Here is a 7865-nt window from a genome sequence, read left to right as displayed (position 1 = left end):
ACTAACCCCCGTTACAATAACACTCTTATGGGCATGATTTTATTTAATAAAGGCCCTGGATGACAGTTTTCTTTAAGGCCTGCCCTCACAGACTAACCCGACACAGTAACTCTTTGTTGGGCGTGATTTTATTTAATAAAGGCCCTGGAAAAATGTTTTTCTATAAGGCCTGCGCTCACAGACTAACCCGACCCATTAACTCTTTATTGGGCATGATTTTTATTTAATAAAGGCCCTCGATGAATGTTTTCCATAAGGCCTGCGCTCACAGACTAACCCGTCACAATAACACAGATTTGGGTATGATTTTATTTATTAAAGGCCCTGGATGAATGTTTTCTACAAAGGCCTGCGCTCACAGACTCGCCCGTTAAAGCAGCGCGCGCGCAGGCACGAATTTCAGAGTTTTTAGAAAAAAAAAAAAAAAAAAAAAAAAAAAAATTAAAGTTGATGTAAAAGTTGCTCCTGGGTAAGCGGCCACCTCCGGGGTCGCGGTGAAATTTGAATCGTGCCCGGGAAGAGGCCTCTCGGTCGGCCTGACTCGGAGCCTCGGAGGTATGGAAGTCGGACCTTTCCCGAAGTTGGACTTAGTGCAATTTTGAAGCGAAAATCATCAGCGCATATTTCCAGCGATCTCAGCGGGTTAAGTGCGACTTCTCGGGCGCTTTCCCCTCGACCCGGCCTCCCTGGAGAAATTTTTCGTTCAAAACCTAAGTCCAAACATCCAGGCGCATATTTCAGCCGATCTCAGCGGGTTAAGTCGACTTCTCGGGCGCTTTCCACTCGACCCGGCCTCCCTGGAGATTTTTTTTTTTCGTTCAAAACCTAAGTCCAAACATCCAGGCGCATATTTCAGCCGATCGATCGGCGGGTTAAGTGCGACTTCTCGGGCGCTTTCCCACTCGACCCGGCCTCCCTGGAGAAATTTTTTTCGTTCAAAACCTAAGTCCAAACATCCAGGCGCATATTTCCAGCCGATCTCGGCGGGTTAAGTCGACTTCTCGGGACTTCGGGCTTTCCCACTCGACCCCGCCGTCCTGGAGGAATTTTTTCGTTCAAAACCTAAGTCCAAACATCCAGGCGCTTCATCCGACCGATCGAGTCCGGGTTAAGTCGCCTTTCGGGCGCTTTCCCCTCGACCCCGCCGTCCTGGAGAAATTTTTCGTTCAAAACCTAAGTCCAAACATCCAGGCGCTTCATCCGACCGATCGAGTCCGGGTTAAGTCGCCTTCTTCGGGCGCTTTTCCACTCGACCCCCGCCGTCCTGGAGAAATTTTTGCGTTCAAAACCTAAGTCCAAACATCCAGGCGCTTCATCCGACCCGATCGAGTCCGGGTTAAGTCGCTTTCGGACGCTTTCCCACTCGACCCCGCCGTCCTGGAGAAATTTTTTGCGTTCAAAACCTAAGTCCAAACATCCAGGCGCTTCATCCGACCCGATCGAGTCCGGGTTAAGTCGCCTTCGGGCGCTTTCCCACTCGACCCCGCCGTCCTGGAGAAATTTTTGCGTTCAAAACCTAAGTCCAAACATCCAGGCGCTTCATCCGACCCGATCGAGTCCGGGTTAAGTCGCCTTCGGGCGCTTTCCCCTCGACCCCGCCGTCCTGGAGAAATTTTTGCTTTCAAAACCTAAGTCCAGACATCCAGGCGCTTCATCCAGCGATCTCGGCGGGTTAAGTGCGACTTCTCGGGCGCTTTCCCACTCGACCCGGTCTCCCTGGAGAAATTTTTTCGTTCAAAACCTAAGTCCAAACATCCAGGCGCATATTTCAGGCGATCTCGGCGGGTTAAGTCGACTTCGGGCGCTTTCCCCTCGACCCCGCCACCCTGGAGAAATTTTTTTGCTTTCAAAACCTAAGTCCAAACATCCAGGCGCATATTTCAGCGATCTCGGCGGGTTAAGTCGACTTTCGGGCGCTTTCCCACTCGACCCCGCCACCCTGGAGAAATTTTTTGCTTTCAAAACCTAAGTCCAAACATCCAGGCGCATATTTCAGGCGATCTCGGCGGGTTAAGTCGACGACTTCGGGCGCTTTCCCACTCGACCCCGCCACCCTGGAGATTTTTTTGCTTTCAAAACCTAAGTCCAAACATCCAGGCGCATATTTCAGCCGATCTCGGCGGGTTAAAGTGCGACTTCTCGGGCGCTTTCCACTCGACCCCCTCCACCCTGGAGGTATTTTTAAGCGTTCAAAACCTAAGTCCAGACATCCAGGCGCATATTTCAGGCGATCTCGGCGGGTTAAGTGCGACTTCGGGCGCTTTCCACTCGACCCCGCCACCCTGGAGATTTTTTTGCTTTCAAAACCTAAGTCCAAACATCCAGGCGCATATTTCAGGCGATCTCGGCGGGTTAAGTCGACTTCGGGCGCTTTCCCCCTCGACCCCCGCCACCCTGGAGATTTTTTTGCTTTCAAAACCTAAGTCCAGACATCCAGGCGCATATTTCAGCCCGATCTCGGCGGGTTAAGTGCGACTTCTCGGGCGCTTTCCCCTCGACCCCCTCCACCCTGGAGTATTTTTAAGCGTTCAAAACCTAAGTCCAGACATCCAGGCGCATATTTCAGGCGATCTCGGCCCGGGTTAAGTCGACTTCCCGGGCGCTTTCCCTCGACCCCGCCACCCTGGAGGATTTTTTTGCTTTCAAAACCTAAGTCCAAACATCCAGGCGCATATTTCAGCCGATCTCGGCGGGTTAAGTCGACTTCTCGGGCGCTTTCCCTCGACCCCCTCCACCCTGGAGGATTTTTAAGCGTTCAAAACCTCGTCCAGACATCCAGGCGCTCGTTACAGCCGATCAAGGCGGGTTAAAGCGACTTCTCGGTTTACACATTCCCACGAACCCCGTGTCTGGATTTCAATTTTCCAAAGGGCCTGGGCTCACACATTAACCCATCGCGCAGTAACACTTTAATGGGCATCGTTTTATTTCATTCTCGCCCTGGATGAATGTTTTACAAAGGAGCCTGCGCTCACAGACTAACCCTACACACTAACACCTTATTGGGCATCGCCTTTTTTTTTCTATAAAGGCCCTGGATGAATGTTTTCTATAAGGCCTGCGCTCACAGACTAACCCCATCACAATAACACTTATGTGGGCATGATTTTATTCTATAAAGGCCCTGGATGAATGTTTTCTATAAGGCCTGCGCTCACAGACTAACCCCATCACAATAACACTTATTTGGGCATGATTTTATTTAAAAGGCCCTGGATGAATATTTTCTACAAAGGCCTGCGCTCACAGACTAACCCGACACAGTAGCGCCTTATTGGGCATGATTTTATTTAATAAAGGCCCTGGAGGAATGTTTTCTATAAGGCCTGCACTCACAGACTAACCCCATCACAATAACACTTATTATTTGGGCATGATTTTATTCTATAAAGGCCCTGGATGAATGTTTTCTATAAGGCCTGCGCTCACAGACTAACCCTATCACAATAACACTTATTTGGGCATGATTTTATTTAATAAAGGCCCTGGATGAATGTTTTCTATAAGGCCTGCGCTCACAGACTAACCCCATCACAATAACACTTATTTGGGCATGATATTATTTAATAAAGGCCCTGGATGAATATGTTTTACAAAGGGCCTGCGCTCACAGACTAACCCTACACAGTAACACCTTATTGGGCATGATTTTTATTTAATAGAGACCCTGGATGAATGTTTTCTATAAGGCCTGCGCTCACAGACTAACCCCATCACAATAACACTTATTTGGGCATGATTTTTATTTAATAAAGGCCCTGGATGAATGTTTTCTATAACCCCGCGCAGACAACTAACCTAACCTAACCTAACCTAACCTAACCTACCTAACCTAACCTAACTTCCTAACCTAACCTAACCTAACCTAACCTAACCTAACCTAACCTAAGCCTACCTAACCTAACCTAACCCTAGCCCTAACCTAGGAGATTTTTTGGCCAAACCTAACCTAACCTAACCTAGCCTAACCTAACCTAACCTAACCTAACCTAACCTAACCTAACCTAACCTTATTGGGCATGATTTTTACTCTATAAAGGCCCTGGGTGACAGTTTTACACAGGGCCTGGGTCACAGACTAACCCCATCACAATAGCACTTATTTGGGCATGTTTTTATTTAATAAAGGCCTGATTGAATATTTTCTATAAGGCCTGCGCTCACAGACTAACCCGACACAGTAACGCTTCATTGGGCATGATTTTATTTAATAAAGGCCCTGGAACAATGTTTTCTATAAGGCCTGCGCTCACAGACTAACCCGACACAGTAACTCTTTGTTGGGCATGATTTTACTTAATAAAGGCCCTGGAAAAATGTTTTCTATAAGGCCTGCGCTCACAGACTAACCCGACACAGTAAGGCGCTTATTGGGCATGATTTTATTTAATAAAGGCCCTGGAAAAAATGTTTTCTATAAGGCCTGCGCTCACAGACTAACCCGACACAATGCGCTTCATTGGGCATGATTTTATTTAATAAAGGCCCTGGAACAATGTTTTCTATAAGGCCTGCGCTCACAGACTAACCCGACACAGTAACTCTTTGTTGGGCATGATTTTCTTAATAAAGGCCCTGGAAAAATGTTTTCTATAAGGCCTGCGCTCACAGACTAACCCGACACAGTGCGCTTTATTGGGCATGATTTTATTTAATAAAGGCCCTGGAAAAAATGGTTTCTATAAGGCCTGCGCTCACAGACTAACCCGACACAGTAGCGCTTCATTGGGCATGATTTTATTTAATAAAGGCCCTGGATGACAGTTTTCTTTAAGGCCTGCGCTCACAGACTAACCCGACACATTAACGCTTTATTGGGCATGATTGTATTTAATAAAGGCCCTGGATGAATGTTTTCTATAAGGCCTGCGCTCACAGACTAACCCGACACAGTAACTCTTCATTGGGCATGATTTTATTTAATAAAGGCCCTCGATGAATGTTTTTGTATAAGGCCTGCCCTCACAGACTAACCCGACACAGTAACTCTTTATTGGGCGTGATTTTATTTAATAAAGGCCCTGGAAAAATGTTTTCTATAAGGCCTGCGCTCACAGACTAACCCCCCGACACAGTAACTCTTCATTGGGCATGATTTTATTTAATAAAGGCCCTCGATGAATGTTTTCTATAAGGCCTGCGCTCACTGACTAACCCCCGTTACAATAACACTCTTATGGGCATGATTTTATTTAATTAAGGCCCTGGATGACAGTTTTCTTTAAGGCCTACCCTCACAGACTAACCCGACACAGTAACTCTTTATTGGGCGTGATTTTATTTAATAAAGGCCCTGGAAAAATGTTTTTCTATAAGGCCTGCGCTCACAGACTAACCCGACACAGTGCGCTTTGTTGGGCGTGATTTTATTTAATAAAGGCCCTCGATGAATGTTTTCTATAAGGCCTGCGCTCACAGACTAACCCGACACAGTAACTCTTTATTGGGCGTGATTTTATTTAATAAAGGCCCTGGAAAAATGTTTTCTATAAGGCCTGCGCTCACAGACTGACCCGACACAGTAACTCTTTATTGGGCATGATTTTATTTAATAAAGGCCCTCGATGAGATTTTTTTCTATAAGGCCTGCGCTCACTGGCTAACCCCGTTACAATAACACTCTTATGGGCATGATTTTATTTAATTAAGGCCCTGGATGACAGTTTTCTTTAAGGCCTACCCTCACAGACTAACCCGACACAGTAACTCTTTATTGGGCGTGATTTTATTTAATAAAGGCCCTGGAAAAATGTTTTCTATAAGGCCTGCGCTCACAGACTAACCCGACACAGTGCGCTTTATTGGGCGTGATTTTATTTAATAAAGGCCCTGGAAAAATGTTTTCTATAAGCACTGCGCTCACTGACTAACCCCGTTACAATAACACTCTTATGGGCATGATTTTATTTAATAAAGGCCCTGGATGACAGTTTTCTTTAAGGCCTGCGCTCACAGACTAACCCGACACAGTAACTCTTTGTTGGGCATGATTTTCTACTTAATAAAGGCCCTGGAAAAATGTTTTCTATAAGGCCTGCGCTCACAGACTAACCCGACGACACAGTGCGCTTTATTGGGCATGATTTTATTTAATAAAGGCCCTGGAAAAAATGTTTTCTATAAGGCCTGCGCTCACAGACTAACCCGACACAGTGCGCTTTGTGGGCATGATTTTATTTAATAAAGGCCCTGGATAAATGTTTTCTTTAAGGCCTGCGCTCACAGACTAACCCCGTTACAATAACACTCTTATGGGCATGATTTTATTTAATAAAGGCCCTGGATGACAGTTTTCTTTAAGGCCTGCCCTCACAGACTAACCCGACACAGTAACTCTTTATTGGGCGTGATTTTATTTAATAAAGGCCCTGGAAAAATGTTTTCTATAAGGCCTGCGCTCACAGACTAACCCGACCCATTAACTCTTTATTGGGCATGATTTTATTTAATAAAGGCCCTCGATGAATGTTTTCCATAAGGCCTGCGCTCACAGACTAACCCGTCACAATAACACAGATTTGGGTATGATTTTATTTATTAAAGGCCCTGGATGAATGTTTTCTACAAAGGCCTGCGCTCACAGACTCGCCCGTTAAAGCAGCGGCGCGCAGGGGCACGAATTTCAGGATTTTTAGAAAAAAAAAAAAAAAAAAAAAAAAAAAAATTAAAGTTGATGTAAAAGTTGCTCCTGGGTAAAGCGGCCACCTCCGGGGTCGCGGTGAAATTTGAATCGTGCCGGGAAAGAGGCCTCTCAGTCGGCCTGACTCGGAGCCTCGGAGGTATGGAAGTCGGACCTTTCCCGAAGTTGGACTTAGTGCAATTTTGAAAACGAAAATCATCAGGCGCATATTTCAGCCGATCTCAGCCGGGTTAAGTGCGACTTCTCGGACGCTTTCCCACTCGACCCGGCCTCCCTGGAGAAATTTTTTCGTTCAAAACCTAAGTCCAAACATCCAGGCGCATATTTCAACATCCCGATCTCAGCGGGTTAAGTCGACTTCTCGGGCGCTTTCCACTCGACCCGGCCTCCCTGGAGAAATTTTTTTCGTTCAAAACCTAAGTCCAAACATCCAGGCGCATATTTCAGCCCGATCTCGGCGGGTTAAGTCGACTTCTCGGGCGCTTTCCACTCGACCCGGCCTCCCTGGAGAAATTTTTTCGTTCAAAACCTAAGTCCAAACATCAGGCGCTTCTCGGGCGCTTTCCAGCGATCTCGGCGGGTTAAGTGCGACTTCTCAGGGGCCTTTCCCTCGACCCGGCCTCCCTGGAGAATTTTTTTCGTTCAAAACCTAAGTCCAAACATCCAGGCGCATATTTCAGCCGATCTCAGCCGGGTTAAGTGCGACTTCTCGGGCCGCTTTCCCACTCGACCCGGCCTCCCTGGAAATTTTTTCTTTCAAAACCTAAGTCCAAACATCCAGGCGCATATTTCAGCCGATCTCAGCGGGTTAAGTGCGACTTCTCGGGCGCTTCCCCTCGACCCGGCCTCCCTGGAGAAATTTTTTGCTTTCAAAACCTAAGTCCAGACATCCAGGCGCATATTTCCAGCCGATCTCGGCCGGGTTAAGTCGACTTCTCGGGCGCTTTCCCTCGACCCCCTCCACCCTGGAGAATTTTTTTCTTCAAAACCTAAGTCCAAACATCCAGGCGCATATTTCAGCCGATCTCAGCGGGTTAAGTCACGACTTCTCGGGCGCTTTCCCACTCGACCCGGCCTCCTGTATTTTTAAGCGTTCAAAACCTAAGTCCAAACATCCAGGCGCATATTTCAGCGATCTCGGCGGGTTAGCCCGACTTTCGGGCGCTTTCCCACTCGACCCGCCACCCCGGAGTATTTTTAAGCTTTCAAAACTAAGTCCAAACAT

This window comes from Puntigrus tetrazona, unplaced genomic scaffold (genome assembly GCF_018831695.1).
Source record: "Puntigrus tetrazona isolate hp1 unplaced genomic scaffold, ASM1883169v1 S000000003, whole genome shotgun sequence".
In the NCBI taxonomy this organism is placed as follows: Eukaryota; Metazoa; Chordata; class Actinopteri; order Cypriniformes; family Cyprinidae; genus Puntigrus; species Puntigrus tetrazona.
Note: the sequence above shows the minus strand (reverse complement) of the source record.